Consider the following 17488-nt stretch of genomic DNA (forward strand, 5'->3'; position numbering starts at 1 on the left):
TAGAGGCTGGGTTCTCAAGGCAGGAGGTGCCCTTGAGCTCTGCATGGCGCTTGCCTTACTCCTCAGTCCTTCTGTGCCTCCTCAGAAGACTTCCCCATCCTTGGCCATGAGTTTTCCTTTAGTGACTTTTACTCCTCCTAAAGCCACTGGAAAGGTCCACATTCCTCAAGGTCACAGCCCGGATGGACTCCCTCAGGAGGAGGCGGTCGGGTTACCTCCCAGCTCTAGTTCTTGCTTGTGCCGTGCCCTTTTCTGGATAAAACCCCATCCAGTGCAGCTGTTGAAACATATTGCTTAGTTGCTGTCTATTGACTGTGAAGTAATGGACCGCCCATTCCTCAGGCTGGTTACTGCCGGCGTGTCATTTTGAAGTGCACAAGGTACCTCAGCAGCAGCGTGTTACATGCTAGCTCTGCAGAAAACACTTTTATTTATATAAATAAAGCCTTGTATTTGAAATGTGCTTCAGAGTTAGCACAGGACTTCATTTTATTATCTAACAGGGCTCTCTTATAAGAAAATGCAAGTAAGGAGCCAATTTGAGGAGAGAGACAAAAATATGATCCTTCTTGTCACTTTTGTATAAATTATAATATAGTATAACTGTTTTTAAAAGAAAAAACAGCAAGTACTTTAGTTACAAAAATTAAAAGTAGATGGCAAAGCTGTATTGTTTACACATCTTTGAGACTTCATACCAAAATCTGAAGAGCAGAAAAGGAGCTGAAAAATTTTGTCCCAGCTGTATACAATAAGAAGTCATAATAGTTTAAGTAGGAACCCCTCTACTGTATGAAAGAAAATATGTTTTAAATGCCTTGTGGCAAAGAAATGGATTGTTTAAGCTGGAGTTCACTTTGCATATAGGCCATTAATTTATTTTTATTCAAATGATGTTCACAGAACATAAAATCAACTGTTTTATGGTGAAAACTGGAGGCACACGTCACCTCTGTCTAGCTCCAAGACATTTTACCACTCCAGAATATAACCCAGAATGCCCCGGCTACAACCCCTTGAGCCCTGGGCAGCTGTTCAGCTGCTTTTTTGCTACTGTGGCTATTTCTTCCGCTGGGAATCCTCTAATGGACCCTTCTGTGTCTGGCTTCTTTCACTCAGCGTGTTTTCAAGCTTCATGTTCCTTGTAATAAGTATCAGTACTTTATTTCCTGTTCTGGCTGAATAACCAGTATTTTTAGCATGCAAACATTTAGGGGGGGTGCTGAAAACTCTGGCACCCACCCACACATAGACCCACTATATTGGTCCCTCCGTGGGCAATAACCTCCTCTCACAGCAAGAGTGAGATCTGAGCTGATCCTACAGTACCAGCGCTAAGGGAACATGCACAGTTAAGGCTGTAATTTGTTGCATATTTAAAACTCAGGAAGGAGGTGGGCAGCTCCATGCAAGGAGTACAGGTCATTGTTTATATAATACATACCTCCCGGGAAACAAAAGAAATGTTCCATAAAGGATGTTAAGAAAATTAACAAAAATATTCTCGAGGCTTTTACATCCTGGGAGCCTGTGTTGACACAAGTCTTCCAGAGAGTGCTTGGAACACAGACGTATTCATTGGTGCCCTGCAGTAGCCCTGGTGCTGAGGCTGGGCCCGGCTGATTAAAGATCCCTCTCCCCAGCTTCTCGGAGTGGCTTCAAGTTGCCTCATGTAAAAACGGGACTAATGATATTTCCTTGTGTTCCCCCAGTGAGACCCACATCCTAATTCCTGGGATCTGTAGATGCCTAGAACCTGTTGGCTTATTTGAGAGGAGAGTGTCACCAGGGTTTGCGAGAGGCAGCGTGGTTCTGAATTATCTAGATGGTCCCTCAGTTCATCCCAGAGAGACGCCAAAGACAGGTAGAGAAGGTCATGATGTGAAGATGGAGACCAAGGGAGAACCTAAGCCACGGAAGACTGAGGCTGGCAGTAGTGAGAAGCTAGAACCAGGCCCAGATTCTCCCTTGGAACCTGAGAGAGAGAGAGAGAGAGAGAGAGAGAGAGAGAGAGAGAGAGAGAGAGAGAAAGAGAGATATAACATCTGTATTTCAGGCAGCCCTAGCGTTCAATAGTGTTATCTTACCAGCAGCCATTCTCAGCCATGGCACTGGTAATATTTGGTAATTCTTTTTTTTTTTTTTTTTTTTTATTTTCGAGACAGGGTTTCTCCTTAGCTTTTGGTTCTTGTCCTGGAACTAGCTCTTCTAGTCCAGGCTGGCCTTGAACTCACAGAGATCCTCACACCTCTGCCTCCCGAGTGTTGGGATTAAAGACATGCACCACCACCGCCCGGCCCATTTGGTAATTCTTGACTGCGAAGTTGTCCCCTGCTTGTGGGATGTTGAGTAGCATTCCTGCCCCCTAGATGCCTAGTTCCTCTCCCCCATTGTGACAACCAAAAATGTCTTCCTAAGTTGCCAGTATCACCTAGTGGATAAAAATTACTAATTACTCCTTTCTGAAAATCACTAGAGGCTTGACCCTCACTGCAGCTTTAAGTAGCTTTGTGGTTGTGGGAAGCCTAGGTAATCTCGCCGAACCTCTGCCTCATTATGAAAAGGCTATTCAAATGATGCACCATACTAAGGCCCCCAAGCTGTTCCCAGTAAAATGTAATACATGAAGATTAGTGATACGTGACTGCCCCATTAGTTTATCACACAGCATTCTGCGTAGTACCTATTATACAATAACCAGGCATTTGAAACCTTTTTCCAAAAGTCGTTTCTGTTAACAACGATCAAATGTGGGGTGGGCGAGGCAAGGTGGCTCAGTGATGGCAGGTGTTTGCTGTCAACCCTAATGACCCGAGGTCAACCCTCGGGACTCACGTGGTAGAAGGAAAGTTGTCCTCTGACCTCCACGTGCACGCCCTGGCACGTGTTTCTCCTCCCCTCACCAAATAAATATATATATGACAAAAATGAATAAAAAAATCAATTCCCGTCTTGACATCACATATCCCTTCTTCATTGGTTTCTCCTCCTGTCTTGCAGCTTCCCATCACTGTACCTAAGAACTGAGAAAACTTGGCTTGCTGCCTCTGGGTGGACTACCTGTCAGTCAGGCGACTTCCTTGAACTCGTAAGCTAATACCCTGGATAAACTGTAACAAGCAAACCCTTTCCATGTGCCGACGGCATGTCTATTACTCCATAATTACAGCTTTCTTCACAGCGATGGAGCTGTTGAATTCGCTAAGGAACTGTTCAAATCTGTGAAATATTTAACAGCAGTTAGCAGCTTTCAGTAGAGGTTAGAGAGTGTTGTGAATAGATACTGTCGCCTATGTTTATAAGGATGAGGAATGCATGCCTGCTGGGGACCAGGCCATTGTGCTTCTGTGTCCTGGGGACAGGGCCGCGAATAAGACCAAGAGCCTCCGTTCTAGCCTGCAATAATGACAATATGTTCAATAACTCTATGCAAGTTATAGCTTATTAGACACTGAAAGTAAATAATTGCGTGTGAAGAGTTGGGAGAGCTGAAGGGAACTCTGTGCCCCCGGTTTTGGCAGGGTGGAAAGACCACCAAAGTTTTGTTTACCACATGGATAAACAAAAATAACTCGGGTCCTGCCGAGCTCAACGTTCAATGCCCTGAGCACCTCTGTCCAAATGCACACTGCTGTTTGGAATACTTTCCGAGTATCCTGCCTGGGAATGCCTTCCAAACTTACCCCATGTGGCTCCAGTTTATCACAGTGCCGTGGGAATTCTTTCTAGCAATGTTTTGACGATCAATACTGGCACGCAGACTTAGGGAAGGTGTATCCCTAGCAGGTAAGAAGCCTGGTTCAGACCTCTGACATTCTGGATCTCCTCTTAAAAAGAGGATGACTTGGGGGAAGTCGTTAAGCCTCTCTGAGCCTTGGTAGCCTTATTACTGTTAGTCTAAAGATTAAAGTAGACTTGTGTCAAGGGTATGATATACTCAGAAAATGTTGAGAGTAGGAATTTTGTGATTAACATAGAATACTGTTTCTAAGGTACCTTATAATTAGTCATTACAATTATAATTTATTTGTGAAGCATACCTGTAATTATCAGTTTTAATAGGCAGTCACTTTTCAAATAAGCCCTCCCTAACAACGGGGCTCCACACAGCCAACCTAGGGCTGGCCTCCTGTGAGCTTGGGCCCGTAATAGTCTTTGCATATTCTCTGTATATTTACACAAAGGTGGGTTGAAATGAGAGAGCAGAGGCAGTGGATAATTTGGGTCAAAAAGAATCCAGCTTGTAAAATATGCTGAATTGAGTCTGTTCTTGTGGGTGGGTCTGTGGATCAGCTCTCCCCGGTGCTATTTGGCTCTCCTCTTTGTGAGTAGAGACTTAGGCAGACACGTGTTGAAGGGGTCTGGACTACAATACCTGGTTGTATTACCTGAATGGACTGGGACATTCCTCAGTGAGCCAAGGCTTCATTGAGAAATAGCCAGAATCAAGGCCGATTCTCACAACCAAAGTGTCCTGCTGCCTTACAGGAAAGGGCCGGGGACTGGGAAATTGTGGCTTCACAGCAATGTGAACATTCTAAATGTTCTCTTTGAAATGCTTCCTCCTGGGCCTGGGAGCATAGCTCAGTTCTGGCATGCACAAGGCCCTCAGTAAGATCACCTTGCCATAATTTTTTTTTACACTACATTATGTAAATGTCTTTAGTGCCAGCACCCAAACCTATATTCTTGCCTCCCTGTAGATATTTAAAAATTGCTCGTTATAGTATCTGTTCTGGTTTGCTTTCTATTGCTGTGGTAAACTACATGGGAAAGCAACTTGGGGACGAGAGGGTTTATTTGGCTTGCATCTCCAGGTCACAATCTGTGTGAGGTAAGTTAAGCCATGAACTTGAAGCAGAAATCCAGAGCCGAAACCATGAAGGAATACTGTTCTTGCTCCCTGCCTTCTTCTCAGTTAGGTCTCTTGCTCAGGGATTGTACAGCCCACAGCAGATAACATCAATTAGCAATCAAGCCAATGCCACACAGACATGCCAACTGGTCTATATGATCAGAGCAGTCCCCTAATTGAGACTCCTTAAAATAGACCTGAGCTGTGTGGAGTTGACAGCTAATGCTAACTAGGAGAATATCTTTTATATTTTACGTAGAATAAATCCATTGGAAGTTTATTTCAGTGTGTGTAACATTCTGTGTGTATAGACTCGTTCATGATGTCATGAAGCTGTATTGGTTACATAGATGTCAACTGTGAAGATTCAGGTTATTGGGAATACCTTTACCATGATGGATGCCTGAAAAACGTCAGTTGAATTGAGTATCTGTTGTTTTTTAAGTAACTTTATAATGCAAAATATTATTGGCAATAGACCTGAACTGTATAATGTTGGAGCTGCTAGAGGTCGCTGTGCTCCGAGACAAGCTACCAAGTCCTGGGAGGGTCGCTTAGCCACTTAGAACAAGACCAGGACACTGCTTTTAAGCCAAACATGTATACAAATGTGTACTCTCGACCGTTTGCATAGTTTGAGTTTCTCAGAATTTGCTCTCTTTTCGTTTTCTTCCTTCAGTGAAAGCCATTTGATACTGCAGAGCATCGTACCTTTAGCGGCTATAAGATGTGTCATCCGTCTTTCCTTGACTATGATCGCCAGTTTGTGTTTTAACTGGTCCCCTGGACTTCTGCCCTCTGTGAATGGGAGAATAGCTCTTTCTCCACCTAAAGGGCCAAGACCCAGAGTAGATCTGCTTTTGAGCCCTTTGCTTCCACTTTCCAGTTTCCTGGTTCCTGGGTGTGGTTCATTATAAAGAGGGGTATTATTGCAGGTTCTTTTTATATAGATCTTCTTTTTCCTTCATCTTGTTTTGAGATGGGATAAAGGACTGGGGAAGAAGGGACAGTGCTGTGGACAGATGGGACAGGTCATATCTGGAACACAGACAGAGTTCTGTTGTATTTTAAGTTCTGTGCGCTGGAGTCTGACTTGTTCAAACTAGAAAGGTAGAAGAGGGTTTAAGAGCAGGGATCGTCAGGCATAGGACAAAGATGAGAGTGGCATTGTGTCCAAAACAAGCAAGATAGGTTTTTAATTTTCCCTTTGGTTTTGCTTTTTAGTGAAAATAGAGAAGGGTCAGGGTATCCAAGACTCTCTCAACATTAGCTCTAGTACCTGAGCTCACTGACTAAGGCGTGTGAGCCCCAAAGTAGTTAGTAGCGAATCCCATTTCCATTCTTAGGAAGTCTTCACCAAGGAAAATCTACTGTAAGTCTGCTTGTTTGTGATGAAAGGAATCCATATTCTTCCCATTGTGGAAAATATACAAAATATAAGTAATTAAAGAAGGCAACATTTTGGAATGCATCCTTCAGTCCTTTCTGTTTGTGTTTGTTTCCAAATTTTCTTTAGGATAGGAGCATGGAAGACATGCTGTTTTAAAATCTGCGGGTAAAGCATGTAAGATATTGTGAATATTTTTCTGCATCTAAGTAGGACTCAAAAGCATTTTTAATGGTTATTTCTTGGTGATTAGCATAATGAGATTATTGAGTAGCACCAGTGACTCAGAGAATCTGCAGATTCCGTTTCGTTTCGTCTGTTCGTAAGTCTTCCCCAGGAAAATCTGTTAAAAAAAAGCTACTGTTTGAAATTTATAATTTTAATCATTAACTATCAGAAATATGCTTTTAATATCCAGGGTCATTTCCTTAGGACAGATTCCTGGAAATGCAATTACTAGATCAGCATGGTTGTCAGACATTAGGGTATTTGTGCACTGCTCAGATTATCCCTGGGAAGACACTGACCCAGATTTAGACCAGGGATGGGGGCGTTCTGCTTCCAGCTTGCTTGAAAGTTGCATGTAATCACTTTTTTTTTTTTTTTTGGTTTTTCTCTATATAGCTGTAGATCAGGCTGGCCTCGAACTCAGAGATCCACCTACCTCTGCCTCCTGAGTGCTGGGATTAAAGGCATGCACCACCACTATGCAGCATGTTGAGCTTTTTAAATAATTGATTTTAAAAATATTTTTTGTAATATTTCTTGATTGTACATTCTCTGGTTTGGGCATATATGCAATTTGTGGACATTTACATGAATTTTTTTCTCAAATTGCTTTATCTTCTCTGTCTCTGCTTTATGTCATTTGTCTATTCTTTATGTCTTTGTTTCTATTCTATGTCATTTGTCTATACTTTGTCATTTGTCTCTACTGTATGTCATTTGTCCATACTTTATGTCTATCCTTTCGAGACTGTTTTGCTCTTCAGATGAATCCACAGACATCTGTGTTAACTGTAATTATTAGTACTCTTTCTGTTTTGTTTTTTTTTTGTTACAGATAATTTCTTCAGCTTGTTTACCTTTTTTTTGACTTGCTTTTTTCTGAGAGATTTATAATACTATGCTATCAGGTGTATTCTTTTTCCCCATTAATCTGGGCTTTATTACGATTAGACGGGCCTCTTCATTCTATTACTTTGTAAAGATTACCTTAATTTTTGTGGTTTATTTTTTCATGCTGAAAGTTGAAAATTTGGAGGAAATGCTATTTCTTTTAAAAATTTACCTTTGCCCCTCCAAAAAAAAGGGGAGGTATCCTTTAAGCCAGGCAGTGGTTCTTCTGCAAACCTTTAGTCCCAGCACTTAGGAGGCAGAGACAGAAAGATGTGAGTTCAAGGCCAGCCTGGTCTACAAAGCTAGTTCTGGGACTCCCAGGGCTATACAAAGAATCCCCGTCTCAAAAAACAAAACAAACAACAACAAAATTGCTATTATGTAAGGCCAGAGACAGGTTCTAACTTGATCATTTCAAAATAGATAGGCAGTCCACCATCATGATTCAAAAATCTTTCTTTTTACATTGGTTTGAAGTTCCCTGTTAATTGAGCACTGATTCCAGGCTTCTTTGTTTTGTCTTTGAAACAGGGTCTCATAGAGTCCAGGCTGAGTTTGTTGGAATCTGAGACAGGCCTTCAACTCCAGATCCTCCCACCTCCACCCCCCAAGAGCTTGAGTCAGAGGCCTCTCTTCATGCTCAGTGTTCCAGGTTATTGGGGTTTTTATTTTTTTGATGGTTTCCCTCTTTATTCTCTGTTCTTACATATTCTTTTCACATGTTTCCTATGTATTTTCCACTGTATGCTTTTTTCTACCACTTATATACCCCAACATAGTTTTCCAGGCAATATAGAAATTACAATGTGATCACATCCTGTTTTCCACAAAGCAGTCCAGGTTGTTTTTAAAGAATGGAACAGAATAGGTTTCAGTTCCTATTGCTGATAAAATAGTTTTAATGTAGGCCAAACCTGCTTGCTCATCTTTTCCCCAAAAATGTTCAGAAGAATTCTTGAAGATTATTCTTCATTGGAGTCATTTTGTCAAATTATAAAGAAAACCTCTGATGCTATATTAGTAAAAGCTACATAATATTTAAATCTTTATATTTCAATATTTAATCTTTTGGGGCAGAAACTCTTAAATTTACCCTTAGCTTTAACATTTGTTATATCACTTAATGAATACATCATTTCATCATTTTTCTTTTAAACCTATCATAAAAAATGCACAGTCTTATGGCAATTGGGTATGTTTCTGTTTGGCTTCCCGCGGCTTGTTTAGTATTTTTTGTTAGTATTTCTTTTGTTTATAGCATGAATTTTAGCCCATCACATATGCTGCTTGGTTATTTCTAGAGTGCAAAGAACTCGACTTTTGCCTAGTGGCTTACTGTAGTTTCAGTGACGCTATTACATTTTGCCGATGGAATATCACAGTATTTCTGCATGTTAATTTATCTTCCGGTTTTCATCATTTATATTTTTACAGCCTTAAGTCATGCATGAGTTGTAGCTTTCTTCTAGGACTTTGGCAGTGACAGGTTGTTTTTTTTTTTCTCTCTCTCTCTCTCTCTAAAAAGATGTTCTCAGTAACACATTACTCATGTGTGACCTACTTGATGCTCTGCGGTAAACGCCAGTTGCCTAGTGATCTTACCCACAGGAAGGTGACCCACCAACCCAGTAAATGAGTCTATTTTAGGGAACGTCTAACAAATGCCTGACTTGCTGCTGTGCTGGTTTTGAAAGATCTATAGAGAAGAAATGTGAAGTGTAGCATATCCATGTTAGAGAAGTAGATCAGCAATACATGGACTTGTGTCCAGTCTGAATTCTCTGTGCAAAATTAGCAAGACCTTGGATGTATAGTGTAACTCAATGCCTAAACTGTACAATTTTACATTGAAAGATAAATGTTTGTTTAATCGTGTCCTACTTTAGAGATGCCCTTTCTAAAGAATTACTCTTTGTCTAGAGTACTGATTCCATTTTAGGGTTAGCAGCGTGGATATTTTCAGTCTCTTTGTGAGTAACCATTTGCATAAGGAGATCCGCAGTGGTTTGCAAAAAGTTATTTGGTGCCTATGTAAAAGGGGAATTCTAATTTATGTTATATTTGTGTCCTTTCTTAGGTATACACCTTTCTTATTTGTTGTGCTCCTTCATGCAAAAATATCTGACTTAATTAAATTATGCTATGTGAATAATATAGGATTTTACCCCCTCAGAATTGGGGAACTATGGGGGCTAGAGAGATGGCTCAGCTGGTGGGATTGCTTCTTGTTCTTCTACAGGAAGAGCTCACAACTACTGCAGCTTCAGATGTAGAAATTCAGCATCCTCTCTGGCTCCTATGGGCAGCTGCACATATGCACACACGTATACACACAAGCATACGCACATGCACCAATTTTAACAATTTAAATGTGGAGGATAAGCTAATTGTTGTGGCACTGTATCTACAGGAATGTGTACTATCCTTTTAGCTAAATATTATAGTCACCTGAGCTATCTAGATATGGGGCATGGAGATGGGGGGAGGGAGAAAGAGAGAGAAAGACAGAGAGAGAAACAGACACACAGAGACAGAGAGAGCTATATTAATTAGTGGACTGTGAATCTGGAGTGAAAGAGATTTTTTTAAATTTTTTTATTGTTTTTATTAAGCTATATGCCCCCCCCCCCCTTCGACCCTGTCCCATGACATTTTACTCAGGAGATCTTGTCTTTTTCGCGTTTCTATGTAGATCAATGTATGTCTCTCTTAGGGTCCTCTTTGTTGTCTAGCTTCTCTTGAGGTTGTGGACTATAGGTTGTTTTTTCTTTGCTTTATGTCTAAAAGCCTCTTATGAGTGTGTACATATTATATTTGTCTTTCTGGGTCTGGGTTCCCTCCCTCACTCACTCAATGCGTGAAAGATATTCTATTCAGAGCTAGAGAAAGAGATGGCCAGAGCCCTGAGGATGACCCAGGATGGCTTCACAAGGTCTACCCCCCCCCCGTCCTCCAATGATCATTGACCCATGCATCCTTCACAAATCTAAAGAACAAAGCTGGGGTGATCCTGCCTGACCCCTGCAAGGCTTAAGGTCACATGAACAAATACCCCCTTTCTCTGAGCTACTGGGTGGCCTCTAAAAGCTGGCCGTGTTTCCTGAGCTGCCTGTAGACTTCACTTTGCCATCTTTGATCAGTCATCTGGCACTGACCCCGTGGTTTTAAGAGTGTGGCTTCCTCCTGCTGTGCACAAAGAAAGCTGTGGAGAGGAGCTAGGACACATTGCCTTACTCCATAGATTAAATTCCAGAGTTGCTTTCTAAGGGCCTTTGGCCATGTGATATTTTACATAAATACTCTTAAAGACAGATCATTCTGTCTTCCTCCTTTGTATACTATTAGTTTCAAAAGCTCATAGCTGCTCCTTTTGCTTGTCAAAAGACAAGGGAAAGAAAGGACTCGAATTAGAAACACTGTGAAGATTTTTCTAATTCCTTGTCTTCTTATTTTGTCACCTTGACACATTTGTGCATGGGAATAGTCACTTTAGAATGCATTGGTGGCTGCCCTGTGTCCTGTGTATCCAGTTTGGGTTTCATAAGGCCATCTGCAAGCTGAAAGCCAGCCAACCAAAAAGGAAAGCTCAGGGAAAGGTAACTTTTAATCTTTCTTCTGGTCATCCCTCTGTGGCAACCACATGTAAGAATTAGCCGTAGTCTTTGGTAGACGCACATCTCTGGGACTTGGACTGCCTATCTGGTATCTTAATAACTTGGTATTTGTAGTGTGGAAGGAAACTTAAGAGAAAGAGCCCAGCACTGCTGCAAAGATTGTAGTCTTCAGTAGACTTGATTCTTGTTTATCCTAACTAAAAGAGAATCAGGAACTTCCCCTTGGCAGAAAGATGTTGGGATATGTGAGTGCCTGCCTCTTTCCATGAGAATCCATAGTGGAAAGTGGTCCTTTGGTTGTTTTCATTCCTGCCTTCCCTTGAAGATGCTTCGATCTGACGTTCTAATATTACTGTGTCAGTGATGTAATCTGTAGCCATATATGAATACTAAGTTCTACAGAGGGGCTGTGAAATTGCCTTTTTACATAGTTTTAGTATATATATATAAAATTTAGTGCCCTGGAAAACAATTAACTATGTTTGAAGTAAACGGGAATATGAGGCTATTATTTCATTTGCAAAGTTTATGAAGTCCAAATATAGTGAAGAAATTCCAGTTCCCAATAAGATGAGATAAACATACTTCACTCTGACCCCGCCCACTGAATGCAGCAATGAAGCCTGGCTGGAATGCATGGAACTGCTATGTGCAGACTGTAAGAAATAAAGGAAAGAGCCTGTAATCTGAAGTTCCCCCAGACTGGCGAAGAAAGAGTAAATCTGGTCCCCATCTCACTTCATTGTCCCCAAAAGAGAAAGTCTGTGCAAAGTCTCTGAAGACTCAGCTGACTGAAACCACAACCCACAGAAAGGGATTGGCTGCCTGAGCCTCGCTGGGACAGTCACCTGCGGAAACCACAGTGGACCGTTCTCTCACAGACCCACAGCCTCATAACATAACATTCCAAATGTCTGGCACGCAGTGCAGAGTGGCCCAGCCTGGGGAGAAATCCTCGGTTCAGATGGAGAAAGGAAGTCAAAGAGAAACCAATACTGAGATTGGCACAGATGTTGTGATTCTCTGGTAGACATCAAAGCAGCTGTTATAAAGGTGTTTGACAAACCAAGGAAGAAGAGACTTTGAAACAGGTGGACAATGGAAGACCTCAGCCTATGCCTGGGGGAAGGATATATAGAACAGCAAAGTTTAAAATGAAGCACAGAAATACAAGAACTGAAAACTTAAAACCATTAAGACTTAGGATCCAAAGGGGCATGACGAAGAAGACAGTGGAACAATCTAAGGACAAAGAGAGAGATGTGGGGATGGGGGTACACTAAGCCTCAGGACCAGTGAAATAATGGCAGGGGAATAATGCTTCTGACATTAGAGTTCCAGAAGAAAGGAGTCAAGCACAGCTCTGGGGCTGTAAATAGGAGGAGGGGGGGTCTCTGAAACACGCCTGGTGATCCAAGATGCGCAGTGTCACAAACAGAGTAAACCCAGAGAATTATGCGCTCAAGCAGATCCTTATCTAACTGCTGAAACCCAGGGACAAAAAAAGCCTTGAGGCAGAGGAAAACAGTTCCTTGCCTGCCAAGGAGCAATGATCTGGCCGCCCAAGGGATCTAAATCGTGGGCACTATCAGCAGGTGACAATGATAATAACAGAAAATTATTTGATTGTCAACCCAGAGGCCTATATCCAGCAATAACATTCTTCCGGAACTTTCGGATTTTCTCAGATGATTGAAAACTAAGAAAATCCAGGACACCCGATGTAAGAAAATTGCTGAACGCTGTTCTCCAGACAGGAGGAAATAATGCCAGGAGGAATGTGGGCCATATGAAGTGAAGGCAGAGAAGCAAAGGAAATACCAACTATCTGAAGAACGCGGCTGCTCTCATTTGGTCCTTCAAATACGCGTGATGGTTGTAGAGAAAATAAACTAGTGTTGCCTGGTCAGGTCTTCGGTGATGTGATATGCCATAAAAGCATAAAGGAGGGCAAAGGTACATACATGTTATGGTCTTTATATTCCAACTGAGTTAAGAACAATATATCTCAAGTGTGATGCCTGTATTATAATCTCAAGGTGAACCACTCAAAATCCACCAAATGGGACATAGAGTTAAAAACAAACAAACAAGCAAACAAAACACACATACACATTATAAAGTGGATACTACAGAAAGGCACATGAAGCAAAAACAGGGCCATAAACAACAGAAGAAGAAAAGCAGAGAGAAGAAGCAATAAGATGTAAATGTTCTATACAGACCACTTAAAGGGCACGTTATCAAATCGATAGATACAGCCACACATGTCCAACGAAAACTTAATATCTGAGGTGAGACATCACTTACACAGCAAATTATGTAATAGAAAATGTGTAGTTCCCTATTTTTATTTTAACTACCTGCTAAGGTGATATTTTAATATATGGAGTTAAAGTATTAAAATTTCACTGTTCTTTATACTTTTAAAAACTCTAAATACCAGAAAACTTCAAATTACTTATGTATTATGGATTCTACTGTTGGGTAGCAATGCCGTAAGGGAAGGGTTCTGCAACATGGTAAAAAGAAATGTCTCAAGGGCCAGGCAGGGTGGACCAGGAGCTGCACAGTTTCGTTTCCTTTGATAATACATTAGGAGATTTGGAAGTTCTTTCAAGGCTTGATTCCCAGCATCAGGATCAAGTATACAGCTGTCAATCAATCTGGGCAGACAGAATACTTATGGCCACTAAACTATCAGCTTCACAGCACACACAGGTCCTGTGGCTCTGCCATGTCCACTGCTTTCTGCAGGGATGGAGCAGCTGTTCAGCTACAGAGAAGAAGGAATGCTAAGTAACCATCTTACCTAGTGCCTCTCGCAAATCAGTAAGTTTTATTAACCAGGTCTATAAGTGCTAAAGCCAGATTACTCTTTCTAAATAAATGAATATATATATATTTGTATTTAAATATATATATATATATATATATATATGCACCATTATTCCAGTCTGGAATCAATAAATGGAAGTCCCCAGTTTACAAGCAAATGAACAATAAAATGCTTGGATAATTTTTATTACAAAGCAAAATTGTTCCATAACTTTGAACCAGCATATAATATTGCTGAATAGTAATAATTGTTATAGAACAACAAGCAGGCAAAAACAAAAGCAAACAGGACTAGCCCAGGAAAAGGCTGTGAGGTAGAGACTGGAGAGTAGGGTCTCTGCACTATCCGCATCTAAGGCAGTTTTCCTTAACTGCGAAGGCTGGAGCTTTGTGGGAAGGGAAGTCATATTCACAACCTTTGTTTGATGGCCTGTCTAATTCTTAGCAGTCCAAGAACCATGGACATACTCTAAAGGTGGGCACACTCTCCTGGAGTCTTCTCCCAACTGAAACTTGACATTCAGCTACGATCCACTCTGTTTTTCTCTCTGCCTAGAGTGTAAACTCTGTGAGCACAACAAGCCATCCGTTTTGCTCCTAGGACGGAAGGACATACTGCCTACTTGGCTCAGAGGTGCTCACAAATATGCTCAAATCAGATGAACAAGTGCCAAAACCTCGCCTCAGCTTAGCTGGCGGGCTTTGGGGAAGCATTTGGGACTCCTATGAACCAACCACTCTAAAGAATGCTCCCCTTTAGTGTGCCTGTTGAACCATTTACTGCATGGAGTGCAGATATATTTGTTGACTGAGGTCAGTCTGGCCAACAATCAGATTACAGATAGCAGTTGGTTCTAGTTCCTAGGAGCATAAGGAATTGAAAGCTAACTGGAGCTGGGTGCTTCTTCTATTGGTCCTACAGTGAACTTCTGTGAGACCCAGAGTGTGGCGTGGCTCAAGGCCTCTGGCCTGAATGTTGCAAATTTGAATCATTCAGATTTTCTTCTCTATGCTAGCCTGGCCCTTGTGAACTTTAACAAACTTTGTATGTCCAAAACTTCAGAATTCTACACAATTTTGAATGTGTTTTGCGTCGTTTCTATGGACAGGCATGAAGAGTTAGGGTAAGAGAAGGAATGGCCACCTTAGAGATTATAGAAATAATGTGTTCTCTTCTTTTTCAGGTGAGATTTCCAGTGTCTGTTCCTTATTCCTGCTATGTAGTGGCTCTGTCCTATTTTGGCTTTCTGTTACTATGATAAAACACTCACCAAAACCAATTCAGGGAGGGAAGAGTTAATTTGACTTACAGATTACAGTTCATTGTCCAGGAAAAGCCAGGGAAGGAGCTCAGAGCAGGAAGCTGGAGGCAGGAACTGAAGCAGGAACATAGAGGGTGCCTACTGGCTTACTTCTCCTGGCTATCTTTCTTACACAGTGCAGGCTCACTTGCCTAGGTATGGCACTGCCCGCAGTGGGCTGTGCTCCACTGTTACCAGTTGCCAGTTAGGACAGTGCCTTGCGGATATAGCCATACACCAATCTAGACTGGTGTCAAGTTGACAGCTGTGACACATTGCCCTGTAATTCTGAATATCAGTGGCCCCAACCTAGTCTCACTTATATAAATTTAAAAATGATTTCTGGAGGCTCTGGTAGGATCTAGAAAGTAGGCCTAGAACCTCCTTTCCTCTTCAAAGCCAGCCATAACTGGTTGAGAAGTCTGCACTCGTACCTCAGTAATACCGACTCTCCTGCCTCTCTGTTCCATATAAAGAAGCCTTATAGTGATATCAAGCCCGCTGGATAATTCAGGATAATCTTATTTTAGGTCAGCCGAGTATCTGCCTCTCACGTTGCCATTCTGTATAAGACAATCTTGTCAGAGCTGGTGCTTTTTGTCCCTCCATTCTCTTCTCATTCTGCATTAGTTAGCTAGAGTCAATGGAAGGAGTTAGAACAAATAGCACCCTAGGATAACTTAAGTATTTCTATTCGATGGAGCCTGCCTAATTTCTGGCTGTTTGTTAGTTTTTAAAAAATATTTATTTTAAATTATGTGTACCTCTTTCGGGGTCTGTGAACTCAAGTGCAGGTGCCTTTGGAGGTCAGGGCATCCTGGAGCTTCAGGAAGTTAAGAGGCTTCTGACAGAGGTACTGGGAGTGGCTGTTGGGCACTCTGCAAGAGGAGTAAGTGCTTCTCACCGCTGAGCTGTCTCTCCAGCCTTCTAGCTGTTTCTTAAAGCTGGCAGCATGCTTTTTCTTAAACCCAAGATTGTGTTCCTGTGTGTAGAAAGACACGTCCCTATAAAGGATAAGAGATGTGTTACCTCATCTTAATTTTTAGATGCCTCAAATATTTTCCCAGGTTCAGGAGACAGTTTTTTCTTCCTCTGATGAGCAGGTGGTTGAAAGTTGTGCAATGCTGTTTTTCTGAATATAAAATCGTAGTGTCCTTGTGAACATGCTCATTAAAATAGAAACATTGGACTATCCTCATTTGCATTCCAGTCCACTCTTTTGAGTAGATTTTTATATCTGGTTCTTGCTATAATTATTTACATCTCGGGTGGAAATGCCACATCCATTTGCAGATTAATTATGCAATTATCAAAAGCCTGGAGAGAGATCTCAAAATTCACTGTTAACAACTAGAGAAAACACAGGAAGCTGAGGAGCTAAAGCCGAGATTTCCTGAATGTCTTTCTACTAGGCCACAAGATTCATACATGCCTTTAGGTTGACAGCGCCATGTAAACTTCCCCTGATGAAGTGACTTGAAGGAAAAGACGTGAGTTGGGAGAGCTCAGTGCCCAAGCTCGGTGTCACATTTACTGAGATCTCTTCTGGGCCTTTCCATCACCCATGAATGCTAGCGACTGCATCTTCCTCAGTGGCAGGACTTTGAAATGCAATGAACACTCTGTTGTTGCCATATGCTGCAGCTTGTGAGGTGAGACTGCATCACTCCTTGGTCTGTGCAAATGGAGGTCCCCTGGAGTTGTACAGATCACCATGGCAAGCCTTCCCCTGGAGACCTGGCTGCAGCAGGAGAAGACCTGCGGCTCAGTAAGGAACAGGCTCGCACACTGATTGACAATGCTTGTGTCCCGTGTGACTAGATGCATGGTGGCAGGAATACAGGAGTACCTGACCTCTCCTAGGCTCTGCTAGGGTACCGGAAAAGACTTTTAGAGGGTAAGCCCTACCTGAACCAAGTCTGGAAGAATCAACAAGTGATGGCTAACAAGAAACAAAAGTGAATGATTTCCTTAACTAATCTAGCAGTCTAGGAAGAGAAATAAGAGCTGTGTGCAGAAGCATTGTGTACTGCAAGAATCATGGACACAACCTCAAATTGTGTCTCCAGAGGACACCAAAATCAGTAGATGGTTAAGGACCTGAACATAAAATAACAGTTTCTACATGTAAATGACTTACACCCTCCTGTATATTTGAAACCATCTCTAGGTTAAACATAACACCTAGTTCAATGGAAATGCTCTTGTCTTAGTTAGGGTTTCTATGGCTGTGAAGAGACGCCATGTCCACAGAAACTCTTAATAAGGGAAACATTTCATTGGGCCTGGCTTACACTTTCAGAGGTTTAGTTCACTGTTGTCATAGTGGTTAGCATGGCCGCACACAGACAGACGAGGTGCTGGAGAAGGAACA

At 41.8% G+C, this 17488-nt stretch overlaps 1 protein-coding gene across 3 annotated transcripts in view; it reads left to right on the forward strand.

Moving 5' to 3' along the window:
• The window catches only part of Pip5k1b (phosphatidylinositol-4-phosphate 5-kinase type 1 beta), a 253618-nt gene that overhangs the window by 37577 nt on the left and 198553 nt on the right, over positions 1-17488 (forward strand). Inside the window, exon 2 of one of the 3 annotated variants that reach the window (XM_041660767.1) lies at positions 3001-3088. The exons of the other annotated variants lie outside the window; for them this stretch is intronic. The gene's annotated coding sequence lies outside the window, so the exon portion shown is untranslated. The remainder of the gene's footprint in view (positions 1-3000; positions 3089-17488) is intronic. 3 annotated transcript variants of the gene reach the window in all.

Source organism: Microtus oregoni, unplaced genomic scaffold, assembly GCF_018167655.1.
Source record: "Microtus oregoni isolate MIOR12 unplaced genomic scaffold, Mior012 000012F_ref0000307, whole genome shotgun sequence".
Classification (NCBI taxonomy): domain Eukaryota; kingdom Metazoa; phylum Chordata; class Mammalia; order Rodentia; family Cricetidae; genus Microtus; species Microtus oregoni.